The sequence below is a fragment of the Leucopleurus acutus genome (assembly GCF_964270905.1).
Source record: "Leucopleurus acutus genome assembly, chromosome: 20".
NCBI lineage: Eukaryota > Metazoa > Chordata > Mammalia > Artiodactyla > Delphinidae > Leucopleurus > Leucopleurus acutus.
In genome coordinates, this window is record NC_139162.1 from 28797171 (window position 1) to 28814828 (window position 17658).

At 39.7% G+C, this 17658-nt stretch overlaps 1 protein-coding gene across 1 annotated transcript in view; it reads left to right on the forward strand.

The window, feature by feature from the left end:
* Positions 1-17658, forward strand: part of OGFOD1 (2-oxoglutarate and iron dependent oxygenase domain containing 1) — a 163736-nt gene that overhangs the window by 27351 nt on the left and 118727 nt on the right. The gene's annotated exons all lie outside the window — the stretch shown is intronic.

Consider the following 17658-nt stretch of genomic DNA (forward strand, 5'->3'; position numbering starts at 1 on the left):
GACGGGCACTTAGGTTGTTTCCATCTCCGGACGATTGTAAATACAGCTGCAGTGAACATTTTGGTACATGACTCTTTTTGAATTATGGTTTTCTCAGGGTATATGCCCGGTAGTGGGATTGCTGCGTCATACCGTAGTTCTATTTGCAGTGTTTTAAGGAACCTCCATACTGTTCTCATAGTGGCTGTACCAATTCACATTCCCACCGGCAGTGCAGGAGTGCTTCCTTTTCTACACACCCTCTCCCACATTTATTGTTTCTAGATTTTTTGATGATGGCCATTCTGACTGGTGTGAGATGATATCTCATTGTAGTTTTGATTTGCATTTCTCTAATGATTAATGATGTTGAGCATTCTTTCATGTGTTTGTTGGCAGTCTGTATATCTCCTTTGGAGAAAAGTCTATTTAGGTCTTCTGCCCATTTTTGGATTGGGTTGTTTGTTCTTTTGTTACTGAGCTGCATGAGCTGCTTGTAAATTTTGGAAATTAATCCTTTGTCGGTTGCTTCATTTGCAAATGTTTTCTCCCATTCTGAGGGTTGTCTTTTGGTCTTGTTTATGGTTTCCTTTGCTGTGCAAAAGCTTTGAAGTTTCGTTAGGTCCCATTTGTTTATCTTTTTTTTTTTTTTTCCCATGTCTCTAGGAGGTGGGTCAAAAAGGATCTTGCTGTGATTTATGTCATAGAGTGTTCTGCCTATGTTTTCCTGTAAGAGTTTGATAGTTTCTGGCCTTACATTTAGGTCTTTAATCCATTTTGAGCTCATTTTTGTGTATGGTGTTAGGGAGTGATCTAATCTCATACTTTCAAATGTACCTGTCCAGTTTTCCCAGCACCACTTATTATTGAAGAGGCTGTCCTTTCTCCACTGTACATTCCTGCCTCCTTTATGAAAGATTAGGTGACCATATGTGCGTGGGTTTATCTCTGGGCTTTCCATCCCGTTCCTTTGATCTGTCTTTCTGTTTTTGTGCCACTACCATACTGTCTTGATGACTGGAGCTTTGTAGTACAGTCTGAAGTCAGGGAGCCTGATTCCTCCAGCTCCGTTTTTCGTTCTCAAGATGGCTTTGGCTATTCGGGGTCTCTTGTGTTTCCATACAAATTGTGAAATTTTTTGTTCTAGGTCTGTGAAGAATGCCAGTGGTAGTTTGATAGGGATTGCATTGAATCTGTAGATTGCTTTGGGTAGTAGAGTCATTTTCACAATGTTGATTCTTCCAGTCCAGGAACATGGTGTATCTCTCCATCTACTTGTATCATCTTTAATTTCTTTCATCAGTGTCTTACAATTTTCTGCATACAGGCCTTTTGTCTCCTTAGGTAGGTTTATTCCTAGAAATTTTATTCGTTTTGTTGCAGTGGTAAATGGGAGTGTTTTCTTGATTTCACTTCCAGATTTTTCATCATTAGTGTGTAGGAAGGAATGCAGGAGATTTCTGTGCATTAATTTTTTTTACAAGTTATCTCATTATTGCCTCTATTTGTCAAATACAAGTTCACAGTCTTATATTGCTGTAGACTCTTTCTACTATGTTTAATATCATAAATTCACTACCCTAAATTTTCTCCCCTTCTTTATTGATGTTACATGTTAAGAAACATACTTTATTTTTTTAAACCTCTTTATTGGGGTATAATTGCTTTACAATGGTGTGTTAGTTTCTGCTTTATAACAAAGTGAATCATTTATACATATACATATGTTCCCATATCTCTTCCCTCTTGCGTCTCTCTCCCTCCCACCCGCCCTATCCCACCCCTCCAGGCGGTCACAAAGCACCGAGCTGATATCCCCGTGCTATGTGGCTGCTTCCCACTAGCTATCTACCTCACGTTTGGTAGTGTCTATATGTCCATGCCTCTCTCTCGCTTTGTCACAGCTCACCCTTCCCCCTCCCCATATCCTCAAGTCCGTTCTCCAGTAGGTCTGTGTCTTTATTCCTGTCTTACCCCTAGGTTCTTCACGACATTGTTTTCCCTTAAATTCCATATATATGTGTTAGCATTCGGTATTTGTCTTTCTCCTTCTGACCTCCTTCACTCTGTATGACAGACTCTAGGTCTATCCACCTCATTACAAATAGCTCAATTTCCTTCTTTTTTATGGCTGAGTAATATTCCATTGTATATATGTGCCACATCTTCTTTATCCATTCATCCGATGACGGGCACTTAGGTTGTTTCCATCTCCGGACGATTGTAAATACAGCTGCAGTGAACATTTTGGTACATGACTCTTTTTGAATTATGGTTTTCTCAGGGTATATGCCCGGTAGTGGGATTGCTGCGTCATACCGTAGTTCTATTTGCAGTGTTTTAAGGAACCTCCATACTGTTCTCATAGTGGCTGTACCAATTCACATTCCCACCTGCAGTGCAGGAGTGCTTCCTTTTCTACACACCCTCTCCCACTTTTATTGTTTCTAGATTGTTTGATGATGGCCATTCTGACTGGTATGAGATGATATCTCATTGTAGTTTTGATTTGCATTTCTCTAATGATTAATGATGTTGAGCATTCTTTCACGTGTTTGTTGGCAGTCTGTATATCTCCTTTGGAGAAAAGTCTGTTTAGGTCTTCTGCCCGTTTTTGGATTGGGTTGTTTGTTCTTTTGTTACTGAGCTGCATGAGCTGCTTGTAAATTTTGGAAATTAATCCTTTGTCGGTTGCTTCATTTGCAAATGTTTTCTCCCATTCTGAGGGTTGTCTTTTGGTCTTGTTTATGGTTTCCTTTGCTGTGCAAAAGCTTTGAAGTTTCGTTAGGTCCCATTTGTTTATCTTTTTTTTTTTTTCCCCATGTCTCTAGGAGGTGGGTCAAAAAGGATCTTGCTGTGATTTATGTCATAGAGTGTTCTGCCTATGTTTTCCTGTAAGAGTTTGATAGTTTCTGGCCTTACATTTAGGTCTTTAATCCATTTTGAGCTCATTTTTGTGTATGGTGTTAGGGAGTGATCTAATCTCATACTTTCAAATGTACCTGTCCAGTTTTCCCAGCACCACTTATTATTGAAGAGGCTGTCCTTTCTCCACTGTACATTCCTGCCTCCTTTATGAAAGATTAGGTGACCATATGTGCGTGGGTTTCTCTGGGCTTTCCATCCCGTTCCTTTGATCTGTCTTTCTGTTTTTGTGCCACTACCATACTGTCTTGATGACTGGAGCTTTGTAGTACAGTCTGAAGTCAGGGAGCCTGATTCCTCCAGCTCCGTTTTTCGTTCTCAAGATGGCTTTGGCTATTCGGGGTCTCTTGTGTTTCCATACAAATTGTGAAATTTTTTGTTCTAGGTCTGTGAAGAATGCCAGTGGTAGTTTGATAGGGATTGCATTGAATCTGTAGATTGCTTTGGGTAGTAGAGTCATTTTCACAATGTTGATTCTTCCAGTCCAGGAACATGGTGTATCTCTCCATCTACTTGTATCATCTTTAATTTCTTTCATCAGTGTCTTACAATTTTCTGCATACAGGCCTTTTGTCTCCTTAGGTAGGTTTATTCCTAGAAATTTTATTCGTTTTGTTGCAGTGGTAAATGGGAGTGTTTTCTTGATTTCACTTCCAGATTTTTCATCATTAGTGTGTAGGAAGGAATGCAGGAGATTTCTGTGCATTAATTTTTTTTACAAGTTATCTCATTATTGCCTCTATTTGTCAAATACAAGTTCACAGTCTTATATTGCTGTAGACTCTTTCTACTATGTTTAATATCATAAATTCACTACCCTAAATTTTCTCCCCTTCTTTATTGATGTTACATGTTAAGAAACATACTTTATTTTTTTAAACCTCTTTATTGGGGTATAATTGCTTTACAATGGTGTGTTAGTTTCTGCTTTATAACAAAGTGAATCATTTATACATACACATATGTTCCCATATCTCTTCCCTCTTGCGTCTCTCTCCCTCCCACCCGCCCTATCCCACCCCTCCAGGCGGTCACAAAGCACCGAGCTGATATCCCCGTGCTATGTGGCTGCTTCCCACTAGCTATCTACCTCACGTTTGGTAGTGTCTATATGTCCATGCCTCTCTCTCGCTTTGTCACAGCTCACCCTTCCCCCTCCCCATATCCTCAAGTCCGTTCTCCAGTAGGTCTGTGTCTTTATTCCTGTCTTACCCCTAGGTTCTTCACGACATTGTTTTCCCTTAAATTCCATATATATGTGTTAGCATTCGGTATTTGTCTTTCTCCTTCTGACCTCCTTCACTCTGTATGACAGACTCTAGGTCTATCCACCTCATTACAAATAGCTCAATTTCCTTCCTTTTTATGGCTGAGTAATATTCCATTGTATATATGTGCCACATCTTCTTTATCCATTCATCCGATGACGGGCACTTAGGTTGTTTCCATCTCCGGACGATTGTAAATACAGCTGCAGTGAACATTTTGGTACATGACTCTTTTTGAATTATGGTTTTCTCAGGGTATATGCCCGGTAGTGGGATTGCTGCGTCATACCGTAGTTCTATTTGCAGTGTTTTAAGGAACCTCCATACTGTTCTCATAGTGGCTGTACCAATTCACATTCCCACCGGCAGTGCAGGAGTGCTTCCTTTTCTACACACCCTCTCCCACATTTATTGTTTCTAGATTTTTTGATGATGGCCATTCTGACTGGTGTGAGATGATATCTCATTGTAGTTTTGATTTGCATTTCTCTAATGATTAATGATGTTGAGCATTCTTTCATGTGTTTGTTGGCAGTCTGTATATCTCCTTTGGAGAAAAGTCTATTTAGGTCTTCTGCCCATTTTTGGATTGGGTTGTTTGTTCTTTTGTTACTGAGCTGCATGAGCTGCTTGTAAATTTTGGAAATTAATCCTTTGTCGGTTGCTTCATTTGCAAATGTTTTCTCCCATTCTGAGGGTTGTCTTTTGGTCTTGTTTATGGTTTCCTTTGCTGTGCAAAAGCTTTGAAGTTTCGTTAGGTCCCATTTGTTTATCTTTTTTTTTTTTTTTCCCATGTCTCTAGGAGGTGGGTCAAAAAGGATCTTGCTGTGATTTATGTCATAGAGTGTTCTGCCTATGTTTTCCTGTAAGAGTTTGATAGTTTCTGGCCTTACATTTAGGTCTTTAATCCATTTTGAGCTCATTTTTGTGTATGGTGTTAGGGAGTGATCTAATCTCATACTTTCAAATGTACCTGTCCAGTTTTCCCAGCACCACTTATTATTGAAGAGGCTGTCCTTTCTCCACTGTACATTCCTGCCTCCTTTATGAAAGATTAGGTGACCATATGTGCGTGGGTTTATCTCTGGGCTTTCCATCCCGTTCCTTTGATCTGTCTTTCTGTTTTTGTGCCACTACCATACTGTCTTGATGACTGGAGCTTTGTAGTACAGTCTGAAGTCAGGGAGCCTGATTCCTCCAGCTCCGTTTTTCGTTCTCAAGATGGCTTTGGCTATTCGGGGTCTCTTGTGTTTCCATACAAATTGTGAAATTTTTTGTTCTAGGTCTGTGAAGAATGCCAGTGGTAGTTTGATAGGGATTGCATTGAATCTGTAGATTGCTTTGGGTAGTAGAGTCATTTTCACAATGTTGATTCTTCCAGTCCAGGAACATGGTGTATCTCTCCATCTACTTGTATCATCTTTAATTTCTTTCATCAGTGTCTTACAATTTTCTGCATACAGGCCTTTTGTCTCCTTAGGTAGGTTTATTCCTAGAAATTTTATTCGTTTTGTTGCAGTGGTAAATGGGAGTGTTTTCTTGATTTCACTTCCAGATTTTTCATCATTAGTGTGTAGGAAGGAATGCAGGAGATTTCTGTGCATTAATTTTTTTTACAAGTTATCTCATTATTGCCTCTATTTGTCAAATACAAGTTCACAGTCTTATATTGCTGTAGACTCTTTCTACTATGTTTAATATCATAAATTCACTACCCTAAATTTTCTCCCCTTCTTTATTGATGTTACATGTTAAGAAACATACTTTATTTTTTTAAACCTCTTTATTGGGGTATAATTGCTTTACAATGGTGTGTTAGTTTCTGCTTTATAACAAAGTGAATCATTTATACATACACATATGTTCCCATATCTCTTCCCTCTTGCGTCTCTCTCCCTCCCACCCGCCCTATCCCACCCCTCCAGGCGGTCACAAAGCACCGAGCTGATATCCCCGTGCTATGTGGCTGCTTCCCACTAGCTATCTACCTCACGTTTGGTAGTGTCTATATGTCCATGCCTCTCTCTCGCTTTGTCACAGCTCACCCTTCCCCCTCCCCATATCCTCAAGTCCGTTCTCCAGTAGGTCTGTGTCTTTATTCCTGTCTTACCCCTAGGTTCTTCACGACATTGTTTTCCCTTAAATTCCATATATATGTGTTAGCATTCGGTATTTGTCTTTCTCCTTCTGACCTCCTTCACTCTGTATGACAGACTCTAGGTCTATCCACCTCATTACAAATAGCTCAATTTCCTTCCTTTTTATGGCTGAGTAATATTCCATTGTATATATGTGCCACATCTTCTTTATCCATTCATCCGATGACGGGCACTTAGGTTGTTTCCATCTCCGGACGATTGTAAATACAGCTGCAGTGAACATTTTGGTACATGACTCTTTTTGAATTATGGTTTTCTCAGGGTATATGCCCGGTAGTGGGATTGCTGCGTCATACCGTAGTTCTATTTGCAGTGTTTTAAGGAACCTCCATACTGTTCTCATAGTGGCTGTACCAATTCACATTCCCACCGGCAGTGCAGGAGTGCTTCCTTTTCTACACACCCTCTCCCACATTTATTGTTTCTAGATTTTTTGATGATGGCCATTCTGACTGGTGTGAGATGATATCTCATTGTAGTTTTGATTTGCATTTCTCTAATGATTAATGATGTTGAGCATTCTTTCATGTGTTTGTTGGCAGTCTGTATATCTCCTTTGGAGAAAAGTCTATTTAGGTCTTCTGCCCATTTTTGGATTGGGTTGTTTGTTCTTTTGTTACTGAGCTGCATGAGCTGCTTGTAAATTTTGGAAATTAATCCTTTGTCGGTTGCTTCATTTGCAAATGTTTTCTCCCATTCTGAGGGTTGTCTTTTGGTCTTGTTTATGGTTTCCTTTGCTGTGCAAAAGCTTTGAAGTTTCGTTAGGTCCCATTTGTTTATCTTTTTTTTTTTTTTCCCATGTCTCTAGGAGGTGGGTCAAAAAGGATCTTGCTGTGATTTATGTCATAGAGTGTTCTGCCTATGTTTTCCTGGAAGAGTTTGATAGTTTCTGGCCTTACATTTAGGTCTTTAATCCATTTTGAGCTCATTTTTGTGTATGGTGTTAGGGAGTGATCTAATCTCATACTTTCAAATGTACCTGTCCAGTTTTCCCAGCACCACTTATTATTGAAGAGGCTGTCCTTTCTCCACTGTACATTCCTGCCTCCTTTATGAAAGATTAGGTGACCATATGTGCGTGGGTTTCTCTGGGCTTTCCATCCCGTTCCTTTGATCTGTCTTTCTGTTTTTGTGCCACTACCATACTGTCTTGATGACTGGAGCTTTGTAGTACAGTCTGAAGTCAGGGAGCCTGATTCCTCCAGCTCCGTTTTTCGTTCTCAAGATGGCTTTGGCTATTCGGGGTCTCTTGTGTTTCCATACAAATTGTGAAATTTTTTGTTCTAGGTCTGTGAAGAATGCCAGTGGTAGTTTGATAGGGATTGCATTGAATCTGTAGATTGCTTTGGGTAGTAGAGTCATTTTCACAATGTTGATTCTTCCAGTCCAGGAACATGGTGTATCTCTCCATCTACTTGTATCATCTTTAATTTCTTTCATCAGTGTCTTACAATTTTCTGCATACAGGCCTTTTGTCTCCTTAGGTAGGTTTATTCCTAGAAATTTTATTCGTTTTGTTGCAGTGGTAAATGGGAGTGTTTTCTTGATTTCACTTCCAGATTTTTCATCATTAGTGTGTAGGAAGGAATGCAGGAGATTTCTGTGCATTAATTTTTTTTACAAGTTATCTCATTATTGCCTCTATTTGTCAAATACAAGTTCACAGTCTTATATTGCTGTAGACTCTTTCTACTATGTTTAATATCATAAATTCACTACCCTAAATTTTCTCCCCTTCTTTATTGATGTTACATGTTAAGAAACATACTTTATTTTTTTAAACCTCTTTATTGGGGTATAATTGCTTTACAATGGTGTGTTAGTTTCTGCTTTATAACAAAGTGAATCATTTATACATATACATATGTTCCCATATCTCTTCCCTCTTGCGTCTCTCTCCCTCCCACCCGCCCTATCCCACCCCTCCAGGCGGTCACAAAGCACCGAGCTGATATCCCCGTGCTATGTGGCTGCTTCCCACTAGCTATCTACCTCACGTTTGGTAGTGTCTATATGTCCATGCCTCTCTCTCGCTTTGTCACAGCTCACCCTTCCCCCTCCCCATATCCTCAAGTCCGTTCTCCAGTAGGTCTGTGTCTTTATTCCTGTCTTACCCCTAGGTTCTTCACGACATTGTTTTCCCTTAAATTCCATATATATGTGTTAGCATTCGGTATTTGTCTTTCTCCTTCTGACCTCCTTCACTCTGTATGACAGACTCTAGGTCTATCCACCTCATTACAAATAGCTCAATTTCCTTCCTTTTTATGGCTGAGTAATATTCCATTGTATATATGTGCCACATCTTCTTTATCCATTCATCCGATGACGGGCACTTAGGTTGTTTCCATCTCCGGACGATTGTAAATACAGCTGCAGTGAACATTTTGGTACATGACTCTTTTTGAATTATGGTTTTCTCAGGGTATATGCCCGGTAGTGGGATTGCTGCGTCATACCGTAGTTCTATTTGCAGTGTTTTAAGGAACCTCCATACTGTTCTCATAGTGGCTGTACCAATTCACATTCCCACCGGCAGTGCAGGAGTGCTTCCTTTTCTACACACCCTCTCCGACATTTATTGTTTCTAGATTTTTTGATGATGGCCATTCTGACTGGTGTGAGATGATATCTCATTGTAGTTTTGATTTGCATTTCTCTAATGATTAATGATGTTGAGCATTCTTTCATGTGTTTGTTGGCAGTCTGTATATCTCCTTTGGAGAAAAGTCTATTTAGGTCTTCTGCCCATTTTTGGATTGGGTTGTTTGTTCTTTTGTTACTGAGTTGCATGAGCTGCTTGTAAATTTTGGAAATTAATCCTTTGTCGGTTGCTTCATTTGCAAATGTTTTCTCCCATTCTGAGGGTTGTCTTTTGGTCTTGTTTATGGTTTCCTTTGCTGTGCAAAAGCTTTGAAGTTTCGTTAGGTCCCATTTGTTTATCTTTTTTTTTTTTTTTCCCATGTCTCTAGGAGGTGGGTCAAAAAGGATCTTGCTGTGATTTATGTCATAGAGTGTTCTGCCTATGTTTTCCTGGAAGAGTTTGATAGTTTCTGGCCTTACATTTAGGTCTTTAATCCATTTTGAGCTCATTTTTGTGTATGGTGTTAGGGAGTGATCTAATCTCATACTTTCAAATGTACCTGTCCAGTTTTCCCAGCACCACTTATTATTGAAGAGGCTGTCCTTTCTCCACTGTACATTCCTGCCTCCTTTATGAAAGATTAGGTGACCATATGTGCGTGGGTTTATCTCTGGGCTTTCCATCCCGTTCCTTTGATCTGTCTTTCTGTTTTTGTGCCACTACCATACTGTCTTGATGACTGGAGCTTTGTAGTACAGTCTGAAGTCAGGGAGCCTGATTCCTCCAGCTCCGTTTTTCGTTCTCAAGATGGCTTTGGCTATTCGGGGTCTCTTGTGTTTCCATACAAATTGTGAAATTTTTTGTTCTAGGTCTGTGAAGAATGCCAGTGGTAGTTTGATAGGGATTGCATTGAATCTGTAGATTGCTTTGGGTAGTAGAGTCATTTTCACAATGTTGATTCTTCCAGTCCAGGAACATGGTGTATCTCTCCATCTACTTGTATCATCTTTAATTTCTTTCATCAGTGTCTTACAATTTTCTGCATACAGGCCTTTTGTCTCCTTAGGTAGGTTTATTCCTAGAAATTTTATTCGTTTTGTTGCAGTGGTAAATGGGAGTGTTTTCTTGATTTCACTTCCAGATTTTTCATCATTAGTGTGTAGGAAGGAATGCAGGAGATTTCTGTGCATTAATTTTTTTTACAAGTTATCTCATTATTGCCTCTATTTGTCAAATACAAGTTCACAGTCTTATATTGCTGTAGACTCTTTCTACTATGTTTAATATCATAAATTCACTACCCTAAATTTTCTCCCCTTCTTTATTGATGTTACATGTTAAGAAACATACTTTATTTTTTTAAACCTCTTTATTGGGGTATAATTGCTTTACAATGGTGTGTTAGTTTCTGCTTTATAACAAAGTGAATCATTTATACATACACATATGTTCCCATATCTCTTCCCTCTTGCGTCTCTCTCCCTCCCACCCGCCCTATCCCACCCCTCCAGGCGGTCACAAAGCACCGAGCTGATATCCCCGTGCTATGTGGCTGCTTCCCACTAGCTATCTACCTCACGTTTGGTAGTGTCTATATGTCCATGCCTCTCTCTCGCTTTGTCACAGCTCACCCTTCCCCCTCCCCATATCCTCAAGTCCGTTCTCCAGTAGGTCTGTGTCTTTATTCCTGTCTTACCCCTAGGTTCTTCACGACATTGTTTTCCCTTAAATTCCATATATATGTGTTAGCATTCGGTATTTGTCTTTCTCCTTCTGACCTCCTTCACTCTGTATGACAGACTCTAGGTCTATCCACCTCATTACAAATAGCTCAATTTCCTTCCTTTTTATGGCTGAGTAATATTCCATTGTATATATGTGCCACATCTTCTTTATCCATTCATCCGATGACGGGCACTTAGGTTGTTTCCATCTCCGGACGATTGTAAATACAGCTGCAGTGAACATTTTGGTACATGACTCTTTTTGAATTATGGTTTTCTCAGGGTATATGCCCGGTAGTGGGATTGCTGCGTCATACCGTAGTTCTATTTGCAGTGTTTTAAGGAACCTCCATACTGTTCTCATAGTGGCTGTACCAATTCACATTCCCACCGGCAGTGCAGGAGTGCTTCCTTTTCTACACACCCTCTCCCACATTTATTGTTTCTAGATTTTTTGATGATGGCCATTCTGACTGGTGTGAGATGATATCTCATTGTAGTTTTGATTTGCATTTCTCTAATGATTAATGATGTTGAGCATTCTTTCATGTGTTTGTTGGCAGTCTGTATATCTCCTTTGGAGAAAAGTCTATTTAGGTCTTCTGCCCATTTTTGGATTGGGTTGTTTGTTCTTTTGTTACTGAGCTGCATGAGCTGCTTGTAAATTTTGGAAATTAATCCTTTGTCGGTTGCTTCATTTGCAAATGTTTTCTCCCATTCTGAGGGTTGTCTTTTGGTCTTGTTTATGGTTTCCTTTGCTGTGCAAAAGCTTTGAAGTTTCGTTAGGTCCCATTTGTTTATCTTTTTTTTTTTTTTTCCCATGTCTCTAGGAGGTGGGTCAAAAAGGATCTTGCTGTGATTTATGTCATAGAGTGTTCTGCCTATGTTTTCCTGTAAGAGTTTGATAGTTTCTGGCCTTACATTTAGGTCTTTAATCCATTTTGAGCTCATTTTTGTGTATGGTGTTAGGGAGTGATCTAATCTCATACTTTCAAATGTACCTGTCCAGTTTTCCCAGCACCACTTATTATTGAAGAGGCTGTCCTTTCTCCACTGTACATTCCTGCCTCCTTTATGAAAGATTAGGTGACCATATGTGCGTGGGTTTATCTCTGGGCTTTCCATCCCGTTCCTTTGATCTGTCTTTCTGTTTTTGTGCCACTACCATACTGTCTTGATGACTGGAGCTTTGTAGTATAGTCTGAAGTCAGGGAGCCTGATTCCTCCAGCTCCGTTTTTCGTTCTCAAGATGGCTTTGGCTATTCGGGGTCTCTTGTGTTTCCATACAAATTGTGAAATTTTTTGTTCTAGGTCTGTGAAGAATGCCAGTGGTAGTTTGATAGGGATTGCATTGAATCTGTAGATTGCTTTGGGTAGTAGAGTCATTTTCACAATGTTGATTCTTCCAGTCCAGGAACATGGTGTATCTCTCCATCTACTTGTATCATCTTTAATTTCTTTCATCAGTGTCTTACAATTTTCTGCATACAGGCCTTTTGTCTCCTTAGGTAGGTTTATTCCTAGAAATTTTATTCGTTTTGTTGCAGTGGTAAATGGGAGTGTTTTCTTGATTTCACTTCCAGATTTTTCATCATTAGTGTGTAGGAAGGAATGCAGGAGATTTCTGTGCATTAATTTTTTTTACAAGTTATCTCATTATTGCCTCTATTTGTCAAATACAAGTTCACAGTCTTATATTGCTGTAGACTCTTTCTACTATGTTTAATATCATAAATTCACTACCCTAAATTTTCTCCCCTTCTTTATTGATGTTACATGTTAAGAAACATACTTTATTTTTTTAAACCTCTTTATTGGGGTATAATTGCTTTACAATGGTGTGTTAGTTTCTGCTTTATAACAAAGTGAATCATTTATACATACACATATGTTCCCATATCTCTTCCCTCTTGCGTCTCTCTCCCTCCCACCCGCCCTATCCCACCCCTCCAGGCGGTCACAAAGCACCGAGCTGATATCCCCGTGCTATGTGGCTGCTTCCCACTAGCTATCTACCTCACGTTTGGTAGTGTCTATATGTCCATGCCTCTCTCTCGCTTTGTCACAGCTCACCCTTCCCCCTCCCCATATCCTCAAGTCCGTTCTCCAGTAGGTCTGTGTCTTTATTCCTGTCTTACCCCTAGGTTCTTCACGACATTGTTTTCCCTTAAATTCCATATATATGTGTTAGCATTCGGTATTTGTCTTTCTCCTTCTGACCTCCTTCACTCTGTATGACAGACTCTAGGTCTATGCACCTCATTACAAATAGCTCAATTTCCTTCCTTTTTATGGCTGAGTAATATTCCATTGTATATATGTGCCACATCTTCTTTATCCATTCATCCGATGACGGGCACTTAGGTTGTTTCCATCTCCGGACGATTGTAAATACAGCTGCAGTGAACATTTTGGTACATGACTCTTTTTGAATTATGGTTTTCTCAGGGTATATGCCCGGTAGTGGGATTGCTGCGTCATACCGTAGTTCTATTTGCAGTGTTTTAAGGAACCTCCATACTGTTCTCATAGTGGCTGTACCAATTCACATTCCCACCGGCAGTGCAGGAGTGCTTCCTTTTCTACACACCCTCTCCCACATTTATTGTTTCTAGATTTTTTGATGATGGCCATTCTGACTGGTGTGAGATGATATCTCATTGTAGTTTTGATTTGCATTTCTCTAATGATTAATGATGTTGAGCATTCTTTCATGTGTTTGTTGGCAGTCTGTATATCTCCTTTGGAGAAAAGTCTATTTAGGTCTTCTGCCCATTTTTGGATTGGGTTGTTTGTTCTTTTGTTACTGAGCTGCATGAGCTGCTTGTAAATTTTGGAAATTAATCCTTTGTCGGTTGCTTCATTTGCAAATGTTTTCTCCCATTCTGAGGGTTGTCTTTTGGTCTTGTTTATGGTTTCCTTTGCTGTGCAAAAGCTTTGAAGTTTCGTTAGGTCCCATTTGTTTATCTTTTTTTTTTTTTCCCCATGTCTCTAGGAGGTGGGTCAAAAAGGATCTTGCTGTGATTTATGTCATAGAGTGTTCTGCCTATGTTTTCCTGTAAGAGTTTGATAGTTTCTGGCCTTACATTTAGGTCTTTAATCCATTTTGAGCTCATTTTTGTGTATGGTGTTAGGGAGTGATCTAATCTCATACTTTCAAATGTACCTGTCCAGTTTTCCCAGCACCACTTATTATTGAAGAGGCTGTCCTTTCTCCACTGTACATTCCTGCCTCCTTTATGAAAGATTAGGTGACCATATGTGCGTGGGTTTATCTCTGGGCTTTCCATCCCGTTCCTTTGATCTGTCTTTCTGTTTTTGTGCCACTACCATACTGTCTTGATGACTGGAGCTTTGTAGTATAGTCTGAAGTCAGGGAGCCTGATTCCTCCAGCTCCGTTTTTCGTTCTCAAGATGGCTTTGGCTATTCGGGGTCTCTTGTGTTTCCATACAAATTGTGAAATTTTTTGTTCTAGGTCTGTGAAGAATGCCAGTGGTAGTTTGATAGGGATTGCATTGAATCTGTAGATTGCTTTGGGTAGTAGAGTCATTTTCACAATGTTGATTCTTCCAGTCCAGGAACATGGTGTATCTCTCCATCTACTTGTATCATCTTTAATTTCTTTCATCAGTGTCTTACAATTTTCTGCATACAGGCCTTTTGTCTCCTTAGGTAGGTTTATTCCTAGAAATTTTATTCGTTTTGTTGCAGTGGTAAATGGGAGTGTTTTCTTGATTTCACTTCCAGATTTTTCATCATTAGTGTGTAGGAAGGAATGCAGGAGATTTCTGTGCATTAATTTTTTTTACAAGTTATCTCATTATTGCCTCTATTTGTCAAATACAAGTTCACAGTCTTATATTGCTGTAGACTCTTTCTACTATGTTTAATATCATAAATTCACTACCCTAAATTTTCTCCCCTTCTTTATTGATGTTACATGTTAAGAAACATACTTTATTTTTTTAAACCTCTTTATTGGGGTATAATTGCTTTACAATGGTGTGTTAGTTTCTGCTTTATAACAAAGTGAATCATTTATACATACACATATGTTCCCATATCTCTTCCCTCTTGCGTCTCTCTCCCTCCCACCCGCCCTATCCCACCCCTCCAGGCGGTCACAAAGCACCGAGCTGATATCCCCGTGCTATGTGGCTGCTTCCCACTAGCTATCTACCTCACGTTTGGTAGTGTCTATATGTCCATGCCTCTCTCTCGCTTTGTCACAGCTCACCCTTCCCCCTCCCCATATCCTCAAGTCCGTTCTCCAGTAGGTCTGTGTCTTTATTCCTGTCTTACCCCTAGGTTCTTCACGACATTGTTTTCCCTTAAATTCCATATATATGTGTTAGCATTCGGTATTTGTCTTTCTCCTTCTGACCTCCTTCACTCTGTATGACAGACTCTAGGTCTATCCACCTCATTACAAATAGCTCAATTTCCTTCCTTTTTATGGCTGAGTAATATTCCATTGTATATATGTGCCACATCTTCTTTATCCATTCATCCGATGACGGGCACTTAGGTTGTTTCCATCTCCGGACGATTGTAAATACAGCTGCAGTGAACATTTTGGTACATGACTCTTTTTGAATTATGGTTTTCTCAGGGTATATGCCCGGTAGTGGGATTGCTGCGTCATACCGTAGTTCTATTTGCAGTGTTTTAAGGAACCTCCATACTGTTCTCATAGTGGCTGTACCAATTCACATTCCCACCGGCAGTGCAGGAGTGCTTCCTTTTCTACACACCCTCTCCCACATTTATTGTTTCTAGATTTTTTGATGATGGCCATTCTGACTGGTGTGAGATGATATCTCATTGTAGTTTTGATTTGCATTTCTCTAATGATTAATGATGTTGAGCATTCTTTCATGTGTTTGTTGGCAGTCTGTATATCTCCTTTGGAGAAAAGTCTATTTAGGTCTTCTGCCCATTTTTGGATTGGGTTGTTTGTTCTTTTGTTACTGAGCTGCATGAGCTGCTTGTAAATTTTGGAAATTAATCCTTTGTCGGTTGCTTCATTTGCAAATGTTTTCTCCCATTCTGAGGGTTGTCTTTTGGTCTTGTTTATGGTTTCCTTTGCTGTGCAAAAGCTTTGAAGTTTCGTTAGGTCCCATTTGTTTATCTTTTTTTTTTTTTTTCCCATGTCTCTAGGAGGTGGGTCAAAAAGGATCTTGCTGTGATTTATGTCATAGAGTGTTCTGCCTATGTTTTCCTGTAAGAGTTTGATAGTTTCTGGCCTTACATTTAGGTCTTTAATCCATTTTGAGCTCATTTTTGTGTATGGTGTTAGGGAGTGATCTAATCTCATACTTTCAAATGTACCTGTCCAGTTTTCCCAGCACCACTTATTATTGAAGAGGCTGTCCTTTCTCCACTGTACATTCCTGCCTCCTTTATGAAAGATTAGGTGACCATATGTGCGTGGGTTTATCTCTGGGCTTTCCATCCCGTTCCTTTGATCTGTCTTTCTGTTTTTGTGCCACTACCATACTGTCTTGATGACTGGAGCTTTGTAGTACAGTCTGAAGTCAGGGAGCCTGATTCCTCCAGCTCCGTTTTTCGTTCTCAAGATGGCTTTGGCTATTCGGGGTCTCTTGTGTTTCCATACAAATTGTGAAATTTTTTGTTCTAGGTCTGTGAAGAATGCCAGTGGTAGTTTGATAGGGATTGCATTGAATCTGTAGATTGCTTTGGGTAGTAGAGTCATTTTCACAATGTTGATTCTTCCAGTCCAGGAACATGGTGTATCTCTCCATCTACTTGTATCATCTTTAATTTCTTTCATCAGTGTCTTACAATTTTCTGCATACAGGCCTTTTGTCTCCTTAGGTAGGTTTATTCCTAGAAATTTTATTCGTTTTGTTGCAGTGGTAAATGGGAGTGTTTTCTTGATTTCACTTCCAGATTTTTCATCATTAGTGTGTAGGAAGGAATGCAGGAGATTTCTGTGCATTAATTTTTTTTACAAGTTATCTCATTATTGCCTCTATTTGTCAAATACAAGTTCACAGTCTTATATTGCTGTAGACTCTTTCTACTATGTTTAATATCATAAATTCACTACCCTAAATTTTCTCCCCTTCTTTATTGATGTTACATGTTAAGAAACATACTTTATTTTTTTAAACCTCTTTATTGGGGTATAATTGCTTTACAATGGTGTGTTAGTTTCTGCTTTATAACAAAGTGAATCATTTATACATACACATATGTTCCCATATCTCTTCCCTCTTGCGTCTCTCTCCCTCCCACCCGCCCTATCCCACCCCTCCAGGCGGTCACAAAGCACCGAGCTGATATCCCCGTGCTATGTGGCTGCTTCCCACTAGCTATCTACCTCACGTTTGGTAGTGTCTATATGTCCATGCCTCTCTCTCGCTTTGTCACAGCTCACCCTTCCCCCTCCCCATATCCTCAAGTCCGTTCTCCAGTAGGTCTGTGTCTTTATTCCTGTCTTACCCCTAGGTTCTTCACGACATTGTTTTCCCTTAAATTCCATATATATGTGTTAGCATTCGGTATTTGTCTTTCTCCTTCTGACCTCCTTCACTCTGTATGACAGACTCTAGGTCTATCCACCTCATTACAAATAGCTCAATTTCCTTCCTTTTTATGGCTGAGTAATATTCCATTGTATATATGTGCCACATCTTCTTTATCCATTCATCCGATGACGGGCACTTAGGTTGTTTCCATCTCCGGACGATTGTAAATACAGCTGCAGTGAACATTTTGGTACATGACTCTTTTTGAATTATGGTTTTCTCAGGGTATATGCCCGGTAGTGGGATTGCTGCGTCATACCGTAGTTCTATTTGCAGTGTTTTAAGGAACCTCCATACTGTTCTCATAGTGGCTGTACCAATTCACATTCCCACCGGCAGTGCAGGAGTGCTTCCTTTTCTACACACCCTCTCCCACATTTATTGTTTCTAGATTTTTTGATGATGGCCATTCTGACTGGTGTGAGATGATATCTCATTGTAGTTTTGATTTGCATTTCTCTAAT